The 17,270-nt window shown below is 35.5% G+C and overlaps 1 protein-coding gene across 1 annotated transcript in view; it reads left to right on the forward strand.

Moving 5' to 3' along the window:
• Nucleotides 1-17,270, forward strand: part of LOC107696127 (sestrin-1-like) — a 43,064-nt gene that overhangs the window by 21,029 nt on the left and 4,765 nt on the right. The window lies entirely within an intron of this gene.

Below are 17,270 nucleotides of genomic sequence, written 5' to 3' on the forward strand. Positions count from 1 at the left end.
TGCTTCAGCGGAAGCAAGAACATCTGATTGTCTGAACAATGTTTTAAAAACATTTCAACATGTTTTCAGACTTTTTGAGCCCACTGTAGCTGCTAAGTGCATGTGTGTTTATGCACGCTTGTGTGTGCAAGTGTTCTATGGTATGTGCATCTGTGTGTGTGGCTGTTCCCACATTGCTTGATGTTTTATCTAATCTTGCCAAAGGGATTCCTCCTGCATTTACTGCAGTGTCGCACATAAAGGGCTTTTGTGTTGAGAGACTCGCCGGCAGGAACTCGCCACTGTCAGTTAGGTAGAGATCAGTATTTTTCAGTTTTTAAGTCAGTGTCAGCATGATACTGAGAAAACATGTCCTCATGAATCAGTGGGCCATTTTTAAATTGTTAAAAAGGAAAAAGTATTTTAGAGCTACTGTTAAATAAAATATATAAAATAATAAAATAATTTATATCTATATAAAACAATTGCTAAATAAATGTGTGTGTATTCCTACATTATGGGGACAAAATTTCCCCTCAAGAATCATAATACATTTTGACCTTGTGGGGACCTTTTTTATATATCATACAGAATTATCTTTTTTTTAATCTAAAATAGCAGAAAGTTTTTTGTGAGGGGTAGGTTTAGGTAGGGTAAGGGTAAGGGGATAGAAAATCAATCTAGAGAGAGAGAATCTCTCTCTCTCTCTCTCACACACACACACACACTTAGGCATAACACAGACTTCTATTGTTTATATAAAAGTTATTTAATATTTAACTATAATTTCCACAGACCAAATCTAAATTTGTGATTTAAGAGACACTTTTAATTTGCAAGATGCAGAGTGAAGAGCCGAAGGGTGCATTGTATCAGCTCTTGTCAAAATGGATTCTGGTCTTCCTGTCTGTCACAGTTTCAGATCCTGTGAAGGGGCAATGCGTGGTCACTGCCTTAGTTTTACAGTCATTAACCTCATTTTTTCATAAATTATTCAAAAATACAGTACTGTTCAAAAGTTTGGGGTCAGTAAGATTTTATAATGTTTTTTTTTAAGTCTTTCATGCTCACCAAGGCTGAATTTATTTAATCAGAAATACAGTAAAAACGGTAATATTGTAAAATATATTACTATTTAAAATAACAGCTTTCTATTTTAATTTATTTTAAAATGTAATTTATTTCTCTGATGACAAAGCGGAATTTTTAGCAGCCATTACTCCAGTCTTCAGTGTCACATGATCCTTCAGAAATCGTTCTATGCTGATTTGGTGCTTAAGAAACATTTCTCATTAACATCAATGTTTAAAACAGTTGTGCTGCTTAATGTTTGTGGCAACCATAATACCTTTTTGATGTTTTTTTGATGAATAGAAAGTTCAAAATAACAGCATTTGTTGAAATGAATCTTTTGTAACATTGTAACATTATAAATGTCTTTACTGATACTTTTGATCGATATAATGTGTCTTTGCTAAAATAAAGAATTATTTTCTTGCAAAAATAAAAATCGTACTGACCCCAAACCTCTGAACGATAGTGTAGCTATTCTAATCTCTTTCGGTCTCTTTAACGTATACAGAACATAATTGCATTCTTGCTTAATTGTGTATTTGTAAGCGACAATAAAGGAAATTAACTGAACTGAATAGGATTTTTGAAGACATCTCATGTAGCATTTTTTTATTCCAAACATAAAAACCGCAGATTACACAGACTATTTTATTACTGACAGGGTCACCATACCAAGTAAACCACATCAAAATACATGGTTTAAATAACATTTTAAGGACCATAATCTGACCCTCGCTGATGTAAGAGATTTGCACAATTCAAACCAAAGGCATTAAAAACCATCCACTGTAGTAAAAATCAATCACGGTTATGGCTTGTACATCTTCTATCAACTTTTTAACCCCATATGGCAACACATACGTGGAACATTCCTCGCATAAACCACCAGAACATTAATCACATTTTTGCGATAGGTGCTGTTACCATTGAGACTGTCTCATCTTGGATTTTCTATGATTGTGCATTATGTTTTCTCTACCACGGGAATAGAAGATTTAGAGCTTTGTGTGCTTTGTTGGTGGAAAATAGAGTGAGAAGGGTACAGGGCATTCCACTCCAGTGGCCCTCCAGAACTCTAAAGGCCGCCCTACAGCTCTGTCACTACCGCAGTGATGTCATCATGGCAGCTGGTGCTACATGTTCTCTTTGTCTCCGGACTTCCTACTGTGAGACAGCAAGTCCTCCTCTCATCTTCTCTCCTGTCATTAAGCCTTCTCCTCCTCTCTTTTTTTAAGTCAGTTATTAAGACCATGTGTCAATTATTGTTTTTTTTGGAAATGACAAATCTAATCTTGCATTTTGAGAAATGAGAAGGTCAGATGAGAAGCTTGAGAGTGTAGTCAGTGGGCGATGATGTCACTTGACCTCACTCTCACGGACTGGTGGAGGTTCAGGCACGTGTGTGTGAGAAAAAGTAAGACCGTAGCAGACGTTTCTCCAAGATCAAGGCCTTTGCTGACGTGCACCTCTGTCTTTCCTGTATTCCTGTAACATTAGGCAGTTACATATTTAGATACTTTGGGGCAAATTTTATTGTGATCAAAAATGCAGGAACAGCAGAAATATTGTTGCAATTTAAAGTACCCATATGGAAATGTATGACATATATTGCCATATATATGTCAAGATATCAAGAGTGATATTTCCATATATTTATCTATATATATAATATATACAAATATATATATATTCACATACGTACATTCTCTGGCCAGATGATGTTTATAACATATACAAAATCCCCATAGTAGCAACCATATATGTCAACAATATATATTTCATTTATATACGCAACTTTATCAAAACAACACAAATGCAAAAAAAAAAAATCTGTATGTTTATGTTTTTCTAATACATTTTTAAATACATTAAAAATAAAGGGCCTTAAATACACATTTTACATTTACTTATAAATATTTACATGATATATATATAATATATAATGTCAACATGTATTGATGGTTTTTGGATATAAATGTAAATGACAGTTATGTTCAAAAATTACACATAAACAAATATTTGTATGAAAAAGATATATATGTCCAGTTTATAATAGGTTTCATATATCTATGTTTTTACTTCATATGACAATATATTTAATATATGGAAAGTTAATATATATATACATATATTACATTTGCATATGGGTAACTGTTATCTATTTTGATCAAATGTAGTTTATGGGAAAGCTGAATTTTCAGCAGCCATTAGTCTTCTGTGTCACATGACATGATCCTTTAGAAATCATTCTAATATGCAGATTTGTTGCTCAATTTGGTGTTTTCAGTGTTGAGAAGAGTTGTGTTTTCACTAGTCACTAGTGCTCACTTGTTTTCCCATCACTAGTGCTCACTTGCTGTGTTTGCTCTGCTTGACCCTGCTAGTTAATTACAGACATATTAGTAAGACTGAGAGTATCTTTGTGTGTTCATTTGAGTGTTTGCCTGTGAGAGATTGATTGTTGTTTGTTAGTTTGCTTAGCCCACTCATTCGTAATACCGACCACCACATCTTCTTTGACCTTGATTCTGGATTGCCCCTGTTCGGACCTGTTTGCTCACCTTTGTAAATAATTGTGCATAACGTTCTGGGGAAGTAGGGAGACCAACGCCATTTTTGTTGGAGCCTTTTATTGATTGTTTTTGGATAGGGAGGTTGGAAAGTAATTGTATTTTCTTTTCTTTTCTTTTGTGAATGTGGGTAGTTAGAGGTATAAGAATTAGTTAGTTTTTGTTTGTTTTTTTGGCCTTGTCGGCTCCCGAAGCTAAAATTCCCCCAGTTGTACTATAAAACCATTGTGCTCATTAAAATACTGCTCCTTGTTTTTTTTTTTTAAAACACTCTTCCGTGTTGTACTCTTTCATGTTGTGCCTTTACCCTAGATGAGGCGTAACATGAAATTGTTGGCTCGTCCGGGATTTGAACCAGGAAATCTTTGTTTTTTCTTCTCTTTCTCTCTGTCTCTGTGGTAATGTGGTATTTACTTATAGATAATTGGGCCTTCATGCATCTGTTGCTGGCCATCATATATCAAGCACAACACAGGCCCACTGAGAGAGACTACAAGGCAGGAAGATGGGACATCAGGGAGACAGTGGAACAAAAAGAGGATCATAGAGAAAGAAACATGGAGACAGAGAAGGGTGGTCATGAAAGGGAGCAGGGCTTAACAATAAGGATTTTTTTTTATGGGCCAGTAGTTCTGATATGTACTTGCCTTGCATATATTTTCAGAGGCCCCAGAACAAAAAAAATATTTTGATGATTATTTAATTTGATAATTATTTGATCGTCAATTTCAAAACAATCCCATTTATTTATTTACTTATTTATTTAAAACCTAGCACTTCTCACAGTCATGCTGATTCAAAGCAGTTTTTCGGGAAATTATATTTTGATTTTTTTTGAATGCCCACCCCTACACATGCTCTTTTTCCTTGTAAATCATTCTTGCATTTTTTCATCTACATAAGGTTACCTTTGTGGCACATTTAAATTAGCAAATTTTGCAACAAACTTTGTTCAGTACATCACATTAAACCAAATGTTTAAATTTGTATAAAACTATATGATACAGTGAATGTACCAACAAAGCAAGTGACGCTGGCGGTGGCTTCGGGCCATCAAACTATTCCTGTTTTTGAGCCCTGAGTCGGTACTCCAGCATACATGTTACACTCCCCCAATCGCCCCACTGTATTTGAGAGGCGTTCACAACTCTCTATGTAGCACAGTTTGAAAAGAACTCCATAAGAATGGCAGTGAAAAAGGGAGAGAGGAGTAGGACTTAGATAAATTACGCCTGTCCTTGTTTTGCCTCTTAAAACAACAGATAATTGCATTATGCTAATGGAAATCCAGTGACTTTCCTGAATTTGTTTTGAAAGGTCATCTGTCATCTGATGATCTATAAATGAACGTTCATGCTGGAATGTCAGAAAAGGACCAGAAATGATACTGTGTGGATTTGTGCTGACATGCACACTGTTTATCTGCTGGTAATGTGATCAGTGTTTGTTTTCTGCAAGGGCACATCTCAACCCAACACAGTAGGCGCTACTGTATGTAAATACATGCGCATACACACACACACAATATTGTAGAGAAGTTCAAAGACCCCATAAAATCTAAATTGCAGTTTGTGGTTTTCAGTCCATGTCTATATTTAGAAATATGCAACAGGTAGCCAAAAAAATCTACATTTTTGGCTAAATATGTTTTAAAATTTATGTATGACATATAAATTGTTTGTAATTTGTTTGGGCATTTTTAAAATACATTTTCAGTCTAAATAAATCTATATTTTCAGAAATTCTAAGACTGTATTCTTTTATTTTAAGACTGGAAATTTATTTTCTTTACCTTTTGAAGTGCATCTATAATATATATTGCCATTTTGAAGGTTCAAACTAAAGATATTTTTATTTTAAAACTAATTTTTCCTTAAGCTGTTCTGTTTACAACATATACTTAGCATGTATTGAAATTTATATTTGGCCACAAAAAAAATTCTGTTTTTATGCCATATGTGTACAGTACATCATTGTTTATTCTGTTGGCATCAAGATAACATGTTAACATTACAAAACACCACATGCTTATTTCTTTGACGCAGAGTTGAGCAGCACAGGGTGACTGAAAAATACTATGATTGACCAATGCCTTCTGCATGTCACATTCCAACTATTATCCCACTGACAAAGCATGACAACAAGATATTTGAAAAAGCAAACTGGAGATTAATTAATAGTTGAGTAAAAGAAAGTAGCAAACATACATTCTGCCTCACCTTAAAATAAAGATTTGCTTTCTTTCTTTCTCTCTCTCCACACACCTTATGTAATTATTTATTTTTTGGTTTGGTACAAAACAAGTTTTCCAGCAGGAAACTTTTACGGACACAGTGCATCCATTCATACTCTCTCACCTCTCACCGTGTTTGTGTGTGTGTGCACATTTATAAGCATTGCATAATAAAAATAAAATGTTCTTTTATAACCGCTTTGCAATGTTGCGTTCAATAATAAGTCTCATTATCTAAAAAAAAGTTTCAGGTAAATAATATTTCTGTCAGGACCACTATCGTCAAAGATGATTGACAATTAGCATACAGTTTGGATTGGCGGTATGGTTCTGTTCTGGGCAAGAACTCCCTGCGCCTCCATGCAGCCTAGCATGGATGAGAGCAGGGAGAGCAGCAATAACCCCCCAGGGTAACCAGAACAGAACTAACATACATGTATTGCAGATATTGTTAAAGTTCAATCATTTTATGTACACATTTTAGAATTAGTCTGATTCAAGGAGAATCAGAAGGCTGAATCCCGACTGACAGAGGAGGAGTTGGGGATGGAGGAGGATAATTAGCTATTGAGCAATGCGAAAACTGCTGATAATACTGAAGGACCTTATATATGAATGCTTAGATAGGTGTCGTATTCCCATAGGTAGATGGGGATCAGCTGAAGGTCAGCTGATGCGAGCTTGACTAACGTGACCTGCCAGAACTAATGCTACGCTTGATATAATGTTGTTGCCCTATTACAGAAAAAGAGTACCAGACAATCCCCACTTTTCCAAACTAATCCAAGCTTTCACACTCTTTAAGGATTTAGCTTATCAAAAGGAAATGAAGTTGTTTTTCTTAAGTCGGTCTTTCCCTCTTTCTTTCCTAACCTTTCTTCAGTCTTTCTTTTTAGATGACTTTTCACCTAGTTTTCTTTTTTTAAGTTTTCTTTCCCTCACTGGAATTGCTGCTGTATGTTTTTGGTCAGAATGCTCGATTTAGAATTTTGGCTTTAATTTGAAGTAGCCTGCCTATGAGCCTTTTGGGTGTTAGCTGCTGGGCAAGTCATGTAGTCACAGGTGTTTGCTGACATAGTTGTTCTTTGAATCATTAAATACGCTTGTGTGTGTGTGTGTGTGTGTGTGTGTGTGTGTGTGTGTGTGTGTGTGTTTGTTCATTGACCATGATCATTCATTGCTCATTATGCAGAGAGGTTGTGGCCCTTGTAAAGGGGGGTTTGCATTGTCTGAGTATTTCCTCTGAGAATCCCATAGGACAGTCGTGTCTCCCCCTAGACAGTACGGCACTGCGGACAGTCTGGTTGCTTGAACTCAACACAAAGGTCATAAATAGAGCAATGAATGTTTCAAGCTATTATTTCTATTCCTTGAGCTCTGGAGGAGACGTTTGAGAGGATTACAAAAGATTTGGAAATCCAAACAAAGCTCTTCATGATGGGTATATTTATTGACTTGCTTGTTTTCTTGCCTTTATCTGCAAATCTTATCTGTTGTTTTCAGAGTAAGCAAAGTTATTGTATCAACTCTATAGTGTTTGCTCTGATTTTCTTGATAATTTTTCTCCTGCCTTTTCTGTGCTTAAACTCTTTGGCTGTCGGAAACCATAAATTGCAGATACACACAAATTCACTATAAAAAGCAAATTTACACTACGGTTCAAAAGCTGTAACTTTTGTGTGTGTGTGCTGTTTGTTTGTTTATTTATGTATAATTTATTTATTATTAGAAAATAAAGGACAAGTTGATTTTTTTTTTACATTATGCCACAGGTGTATAAAAAGTAATTATATATATATATATATATATATATATATATATATATACACACACATACATATACATAAAATGTTCATATACATACAAAAGATCTATTATGTAAAATTAGTTTATCTTCTTTTTCAGTCTACCTAAACCCTGATGATTGACGTGTCTATAATAATTTTATTATTTTCATCTTTGTTTTTCACACTAAAATTTATGAGCCAGGCTAGTGTGAATGTGCATTTTCCACCGATGCTACTTGTTTTCTTCCATGGCAGGTTGTTACAGTTAGATTTGCTTCCTCACAGATTCTATCTTCCGTAGAGATGCTGTGTTTGTATATAGTTTAATTTGGCCGTTGCTTGACAAGTCTAGTCTTTCCTGCTGCTGACCATATGGCTCCTCTAAAATGGGCTCCCTAACAGACGGTCATGTGTATGAAGACAGTGTATTCATGAAGGCGAGCTGGACATCATTTGTTCTCATTATATTCATTGCAAAATCATTTCCAGAACCAAGTTTAACACTTCTCTGGCATTCAGAGATTTTGGCTCATGTCTACCCCAAACATTTCTCTCTTGAGTCCTGTTTAGTATGACCAACATACCGGTTCAATACAGTTACAGTTAATTTTAATAATTTATAGTAATTTCCTGGCATGTTGTTCAGTTTATGAGTCTGTCAATGATTTATCATCATTTTGCAACATGTTATTCAGTCAGCGAACTGCTAGTCTGCAGAACCTGTTTCTCCTCTTCTCTTGTATGGAAGGATAAGAAAGAATGAGTCTGGAGGGGGTGGTGTGGGTGTTTAGGGGGAATTTTTGGCACACTTCCTCATTTTGTCTTCATAAATAACAAATGTCCTTACCTCCTCTCTTTTGCAAGCAGTGGAACAACAGTGGTTTTGCTGTATTTAAAAAGAGAAGAAGTGGTTTCGGAAGCATTGACTGTAGAATATGTGAGTTTAAGTGTGTCTGGGCATAGAGTAGTCCTATCATTCTATCAAACATGACTTTTAGTGAAGATGTTTCTGCTCTTTCTAAATATAGAAGTCAGTGCTAGTTTTGGAGAGGTCAGATTTTTTTTTATTAGTGAGGTTGACTAGTTCATCTAGAATTTTTCAAATTATTAATTATTTTAATTATTGATTTAATTCTATGTTTTATTGTTTTATGTTTTTTTATAATTTAATTATTTATTAATTACTTTACTATTATGGTAGATAACCAATAAATGCCAGATATTAAAAGTGTGTGTGTGTGTGTGTGTGTGTGTGTGTGTATATACAGTATATATATATATATATATACAGTACATGACAATGTGCAATATGAAAAATGGATATTTACTAAAGACTTGAATGGGTCCATAATTAATTAAACTGTTAGCATTACACTGTACAGCATGTTTTTTGGCGTATTAGGCAAATTTTACAGGAATGCTAAGGGGTTAACTGCTCAGCAAACAGTGTTTCACAGGTAAGCTTGTTTGGGTGGAGTGTCTAGAACATATAGAACATATAGGATAATTCATAAAAGCACACATAATAAGCAAAGACTGTGAAACTGCTTACCCTGACATGTTGATATATGCTAGAGACTGGCATAACTTCTGGCTAGTATGTATGTTTGTGCACGTGCACAATTTCAATGTAAATGTGCTCAAACTGCACTGTTCTGAAGGTCTCACAGTGTTTCTGACTGTGTCATTTGCACTAAAATCGTGACATAATATAATGTATCATGTAAGCAAGAGAGAGAGAGAGAGATGGTGTTTATTTGTGTTCACTAGTGTAAAAAGCTTTCCACCTGAGTGCATTAAACAGATCCTATTTACATTACTTCTCGAGAAAGAGATGAAGGGCCATGTGCAGAGGTTTTTAGTGCTTGTAAATTATTTCCTTTTTTCAAGGATGGAAATTTCAACAGCTGGGGAGGAGAAATCAATAAGTATACAGTCTCTGCTGGCCTTTCATAAACAATAAAATATTAAGTGGTTTCATACCGACTGTGGCATGGCCTGAGGCCCAGGTCTAGGTGGTTTTGTTTGGCCAATATCATCTGATATTGATGAAGAAAGAGGACACGCAGAGTGAAATTAGTTCACTGGAGCTTTTTAATAGAAGCTTATGATGCTGCAATATTGTTGGGCTGTTAATGCATTTCCTCTTCACCGTTGCAAGCAAACAGTTCTTAAGAAGTTTAGATCTAAATCAGTCTAAATCAATGGGCTCTGTTCCAAAACTGGCATACATTGGCAGCTTCCTTCTATTCTGAGGCGGCATGCTAACTGAAATGGAACCTTACATATTTGGAACATTCTTGGACCATTACTTAAAGGGATAATTCACCCAAAAATAAAAATATGTCATCATTTTATTCACCCTCATGCAGGGGCGTAGCCATCATTTCAGAAGTGAGGGGGACAGAAATGTTATATATATATATATATATATGTATATATATATATAGATATTAAAAGTGGGGGGGACACGTCCCCCGCATCCCCCGCATAATCTACGCCCTCGCCCTCATGCCATTCTAAACCTGTATGACTTACTTTCTTGTGTGGAACACAAAAAATTATACTTTGAAGAATGAAGTTAGCCAAATAGTTTTATTGATTATTATTAAGAAAATTAACTATTTTACTAATGTTATTGATTCTTTTCTGTACTGAATGAAATAAAAGACAATGAAGCTTATTTAGACAATGTTTTAGATACAGTGGAGATCAAAATTTAGAACAACCTGCAATTTCCTAAATTTAAGGTCACTGCTTAGTCCTTTTTGAACTTATCCTAACAGGAGTAGAATGGCAGTTTTTAAAGCATATTTCATAAAATTAATTGTATTCTGAAGCACAGTATAAAAAAAAACTTAAATGAGAAAATTGAAATAGAAATTAGAGAACACCTACAGATACCTCCAAGTTATTGGTGTTAATCTGGCTCCTGGTGCTAATCTTATTAATTATATGACAAACCCTATTTAACTGGCAGCATTCCTCCAATTTTCACTGAGATTGCAAGATGGCGGCCTGCTCTAAGGTGAATGAAACCATGCGACAGTGTTTCCACAAAATAAAGGTTTTTGTTGAAATGCCTTGGATATTTTGTCAAACAGTATAACAGTGGTATACCTACAGCTAATATTTCTTCATATTTTGAGCGATGAAAATGAAAACAATTTTCACTGAGATTGCAAGATGGCGGCCTGCTCTAAGGTGAATGAAACCATGCGACAGTGTTTCCACAAAATAAAGGTTTTTGTTGAAATGCCTTGGATATTTTGTCAGATATTACATTTACATTTACATTTAGTCATTTAGCAGACGCTTTTATCCAAAGCGACTTACAAATGAGGACAATAAAAGCAGTCAAATCTAACAAAAGAGCAACAATATATAAGTGCAAATGACAAGTCTCGGTTAGCCTAACGCAGTACACGTATCAAGGTGTATATATATACTGTGTATATATATATATATATATATATATATAATACACACACACACACACAAAGAAAATAAAAGTAGATAGAATAGAAAAAATAGAAAGCTAGTTTTTTTTTTAAAGGAAAAAAAAGAAGATAAATAGACAAAGTAGAATTAAAATAGAATAAAAAAATGCTAGAGTTAGAGGGTCAAATAAAGATGGAACAGATGTGTTTTAAGTTGTTTCTTGAAGATGGCTAAGGACTCAGCTGCTCGGATTGAGTTGGGCAGGTCATTCCACCAGGAGGGAACAGTTAATGTAAAAGTCCGTGAAAGTGATTTTGTGCCTCTTTGAGATGGCACAATAATGCGTCGTTCACTTGCAGAACGCAAGCTTCTAACAACATAGAAAGCTTCTAACATACCTTTAAAATAAACAAGCTTTAAACAACATTAAAAACATTTTTTTTAACAAGCTTCTAACTTAAAAACTTAGCTTGTTAAACATTTTTTAACAAGCTTCAAACAACATTAAAAGCTTCTAACATAGCTTTTTAACAAGATATGTTAGTAGAGCAGTGGTAAACCCGCAGCTGATATTCCTTCATATTTTGAACGATGAAGATGAACAATATTTCCGGAAAAAAACAAGTATTTGATCTCAATTTTTCATCACTGTATACTGAAATTATTTTCATTACATGTTCTTGGGAGTCATACAGGTAACGTTCTTGTATAATGGAAGGTCAGGCTGTTTATGGAAAGTGTTTACATTTATAACAGTATACATAAAAGTGGTAAACTCATATAAGAGCAGATGAATTGATATTTTATAGTGTATGTCACCAGTTTATCCTATCATTCCCATATCTGCTGCCCTGCCCTCAGTGGATTGACCAATGTGAATACGTCATGTTTGGAGTTCTGAATTGACACTAAGTACGCTGACACCATTATTGTTTTGTTCCAAGACTGGTTATGTAAAGCGTCATAGGTTATATATATATTTTTTTTTGAGTAACAGTGTTCTCTGGTCTAATTGAGGAATTATTGTTTTGTTATTGTTATTGTTTTTGCAATTATTGTGTGTTGCACCACTGCTAGTCATAATCAAGCATGTCCAAGGGACGCTAATGACTTGCTATTTAGTGGACCTATTTTAATAAAGCAACATAATTACATGACAGTTCAGTCAAGGGCTCATGCAGGGTAACTTTCAGTAAACCACACATCTTTATCAGTCATGACCACTAAACCATATGTATTGATCGTCCCTGTTATAAAGCAAAGTCTGCTTAGGTTTCACACCAGATGATAAGGGACAGTCATTAATTCTGTGGCACTGTGTTTGGTGTTGTGCTGAAGAAGAGGTTCTTGCCTTTATTTACACTGTGTTAGAAATATACGTATTAGATTGTGTGTGTGTGTGTGTGTGTGTGTGTGTGTGTGTGTGTGCTATACCCCCTGTATTTTAACAGCTGTGAACACTCCCCGTTGACATAACATCCACGGGAACTTTGGCTTCCTCATGTGCAAAACGAGCGGCAGATCTGCAGCTATACAACAGGAGAGGGAGAGCGAGACATAGATAGAAGAGAGAGAGAAAGAGAGAGATTTCTGTTTGTCTGTTTAACTACATTGGCCCTAAAAAAAGTATTTGGACACTTAAGCAAGACTTTAAGATGTCTGAATGTCAAAGTAAAGGGCATTTGTTAGAAATAAATATACCACAAGTACACTTTTCATGCATCATTTTTTACAAAAAGTTTTGTTACATTTGTTACATTTAAAATGATAAAACAATGGATATATTGTTCAAAATAATAGTATTTGGACATACTATTATTATTGTGACACTGTCTGCACAACTACATGTGTGATTACTCAGCAAAAACACCTGTGTGAACCCGAGGTGAACTCACATTATACATCCACTTAAAATTTATTCCAGAAGTAAAGTTAGCTCTGAGAAAAATACTTGCGTCATTTGTTTGCAGATAACAAGTTTGATGTGTCTATTGCAGTATTTTAAAATGTGAATCCAGACACTTTTTGGGGCCACTGTATATAGGTTATGTTTGTGAGAGGGTGTACACTACTGTTCAAAAGTTTTGGGTCTGTAAGATTTTTAAATCTTTTTTATATAATGGGCAAAGATATCCAACTGATTGATTTCAAACATAGACAACAGGTAGAAAATAGGTTTGTGCTTTTGGGGAGTGCCATTTCCTGGAGTGTCTGGATGTGTATGTGTGTGTACATTTGTATCGGTGTTCTTAGCGGAACGCGCCTCTTTCAGGAAGACAGATGCCAGACTGAGCTGCTCCAATCAGCCCGGTTCTCAGAATTCCCAAGCTGAATCCAAGTATTAGACTGAGAGAGGAACATGGGAAGCTGAGTGGGAGAAATGACCCAGTGACAGAGGATATAAGGATGAAAGAGCGAGAGGAAAGGTGGATCGGATAATGGAGGAAAGCACTGTTGAATGGTTATATGTTTAGTGCCTGAGCACAGTCTACAGTCATTGAACTCTCACTGTAGTGTAATGTAAGTTAATTGGCCTTAGCTAGGCAAAGACACTCGCTCAGAAGAAATATAAACAAAGCTCAAAATTAACGCTGAAAAGACAAGTAAATAAAGTGGAACTACTTGCTGGTTTTTGATAACTTTACAAGGAACTGCAATATATTAAGTCAACTATAAGAATGAGAGTTTGTCACTTGTTGATTTAACCAATGCAAGTAATTCAAATCAAAAGTCTAAATAAAACTTCTGTTCTGCATCTTCTAAAGACCTTTACGTCAGTGGAAAATAATGTGGAATATTCTTTCATAAACCAAAGCAAATATATTATGAACATGTGTCTTTTTTATGTTTATGTCTGTCAGACAGACAGCTTGTTTATGTTGTTTTTGATGTTGACAGTAACCTGCACCATTCGTACTAATAAGTAAAACAACAGCTAAATAATCCTATATATACACACACACATTCACTCACAGTATATATACCTATTTATTAAAACTAGTAATATATAAATAATAAATATATATGAAAACATCATGACCAGTTAGAAATATTTATATATTTATTAATAACTTTATTCACTCACCATTGTGTATTTTGGACCCTGCATGCAAATAACTGACCCAATGAGCCCATGCTATGTTAGTCTAGTTAGCAACAGAGTTTAATGCTATTCCTTAAGACATTTTTTTCATAAACATGTAGATCTCTCTTTTTGCAGTTCTTATGGGTCACACATAGGATACTTACTTGCATTGATCTATGGAACAATGAGGACCTGCTTGGGCAGGTCCCGACTGCTTCATTGTGCATGCATTTATAGTGAAAAGGCAATCATTACACCTTTAGCACAATTAAATTATAAGAGTTGATAATGACTAATATGCAACGTTTAATGATTACTGGGAACTGAGTGAAAGAATGACTCCTGCTGCAGAATTAGTGTTTATTTGCCTATTCCTCTTTCCTGTTGCAGTATTGATTTTAAAAAGATATTTGTTTAACACAGACAGAATAAGACTTTAATCAGTGTCAGAATGAATCAGACAAATTGCAGAAACAATAAATGTGGATTGTGGGTTACTGAAAGTAACACAAAGGCCTTCTTTTTATTATTATTTTTTACATTGTGGTTGTTGTCACACCATATAGTCTAAAGTTCAAGGCTGCAAAGACTTTAGTCGGCTTGCAACACTTTTTTGTGCGTACAGAGCAGCAGATATATTTGGCCATAAAAACATACCACTCCTAGTCATTGAACAGACTGAGAAACAACTTCATTTCAAAGTTAGACTACTTTTTTTTCTTTCAGAGGCACTAAGGTGGGGGAGTGAGGGTGAAAAAACAGATTGGACCCTGAAACTGTTGTTCTGCTCTCTGATTGGCTGACTCTTGTTGCTAGGCTTATGTCTTTTGTGTTTTTTTCGCTCTTTCTTCCCCCCCCCTTCTCTGATAGGTCAGGATGGAACTGGTTCAGACAAGGGCTGCATCAGGCAACTTTTCTGCCACTTGTTGAACATCCGAAGGCTTGTGGTTTTAGCGCGGCTGCTCGTTCAGCACAAGAAAAACAACAGCACAGAGACACATTCACACAGAGAGGCACTTCTACAAACACACCCTGTTACTCAGAAAGTATTCACACACACATAATGAAAACATTTTCACCGGCAGAAAGTCATGACCAGAGCCAGAGTTATTGACAGATGTTGGCTGTTTTTCTCGCAGCTCCAAGAAATCAGCTTTTCAATCTAACATTCACATATATAGTCCCAAATGAACATGACTTAAATCTGGATTTTCACACTTGAGGAAATACTAAAGAGATCTCCACAGCTGGAATTGCGAATTAAAATTCTATTTAATGAAGTAAAATAATCTGTAAAAGTGAAGAAAATACGGACATAAAATAGGCTTCCAGCTATCTAATGATAATTTCCTTGTTTAACATGCTTTACTGGTACAAAAAAAAAAAGAAAGAAATTTGATAATTTGTGATTTCTTCCGATGCATATGTCCGGACATGTTTCTATTGTGCGGTGCTTAAATTAATTCATCAATGGAAAAATCAAGAAAGCAAAAGCAAGCATCCAAAAAGCAAGATTTATTATTAGTTGTTTTTTTAGGTTTGTTTTCGTATGTGAATGGAATCATTCCACTTTTTGTGGTCTATTTCCATATATATAACCAACTGAGCAGCTGAGCCGATGATATGATACGGTCAATGTTATGATACGGTGTGGGTACAGTAAAGCCTTAAGTTTGTTCTAAGATAATAGTTATGGCTCTTTTAATAAAGAGAGGAAAGGGTGCCCTGGGGGAGATGGGCGCAAGGCAAACGCTGACTATTCTCTTCTGTAGGTTTGCTGAGCCATAGGGCTCAGTGGGCCTGGTTAACCACCCCCCTATCACCAGAGAGAGTGCTGACTCCTGCTCTGGTCTGTTTATACCCCCTCAGCCCCCCGATGTAGGACGGTCCCTTCAGACACAATAAACATGCTGAATAGCTACTCTTCATCTAGTGAGCGATGCCAAATCCAAACGCTTTGACAGCCTTCTGCTCGTGCACAGGACTTTAATTAATGTTTGTTGGGCTTTATTACTCCACAATATATTCTACAATAGTGCATTTCACCATACAGAGGGAAAAATAAGACATTATGCTTTATGCATTATGCTTTAGTTGTGAATAATTCAATATGTTGGTAAGATTAAAGCTCAACTGTATGAACATAATTCTGAAGTGCATTGCATTGCATCATCTTGACAAATTTAGTCTGTAAACCTGTAGAAGGTTTTTTTCTTTTTTCTTGAAAATAACCAATCTCTGAGCCAAAACCGTTACTTTATCTATTAGGTGCCTTGATTTGTCCCCTGTGGGGCATATTAAGCTGTCAATAGGAATTGATCTTGGCTTGTTTTTCACTGTAGACCATGCATGCCATCCTCCTCATTCACGTTGCGGGGCTCGTTTACTGCAGTTCACATTTGCTCAAGGAAAAACATCCCCTCACACTTGCTTGGGCTACTTAAATCTGTCCCTTTCACCAGGCAGTTGGAACTGCAGGAGGTAACAATGTCATAGACTAGACAAATCATGATTATGTAAATAGGTTTATTGGAAGGCCGAGTTAGAAGTCTGTTAAGTATTAACCAACATTAGAAAGCTTTTCCAGTCATATGCCTGAAACCAAAGAAAAGCCCATCAAAAGTGCACTGAGATAGAAACAACTCCACAATTCAGACAATTTCCATATAAATAAATAAAAAGTTTTCAATGTTTAGTTCACCCAAAAATGAAATTGTGTCATTTACTTTCATTCATGTTGTTAGCTGTATGACTTTCTTCTGAAACACAAAAGGAAATGTTAGGCAGAATGTGAGACGTCACTATTCGGTTTAATTGCATCTTTTATTCCAATAAATGATATGCTCTTTCTAACATGTACTTTTTCTCTACAGAAAGAAAGTCAAAGGTGTTTGCAACGACGTGAGTGTGAATAAATGATGACAGAATTTTTTTTTTTTTTTTGCGTAAACTACGGTTTGAAGTCGCCTGTAGGCGCAAGTCTCTTTTAACCCCGCCCCCTTGGCGTTGATTGGACAACATAGGTTGTTTTCGTAACGCGATTGGCTACTGGCCGCGTCAGTCATATTTACAGCCTGTTATTTACCAAAAGAGAGCTAGGA

This window comes from Sinocyclocheilus anshuiensis, unplaced genomic scaffold, assembly GCF_001515605.1.
Source record: "Sinocyclocheilus anshuiensis isolate Anshui unplaced genomic scaffold, SAMN03320099.WGS_v1.1 scaffold306, whole genome shotgun sequence".
NCBI lineage: Eukaryota > Metazoa > Chordata > Actinopteri > Cypriniformes > Cyprinidae > Sinocyclocheilus > Sinocyclocheilus anshuiensis.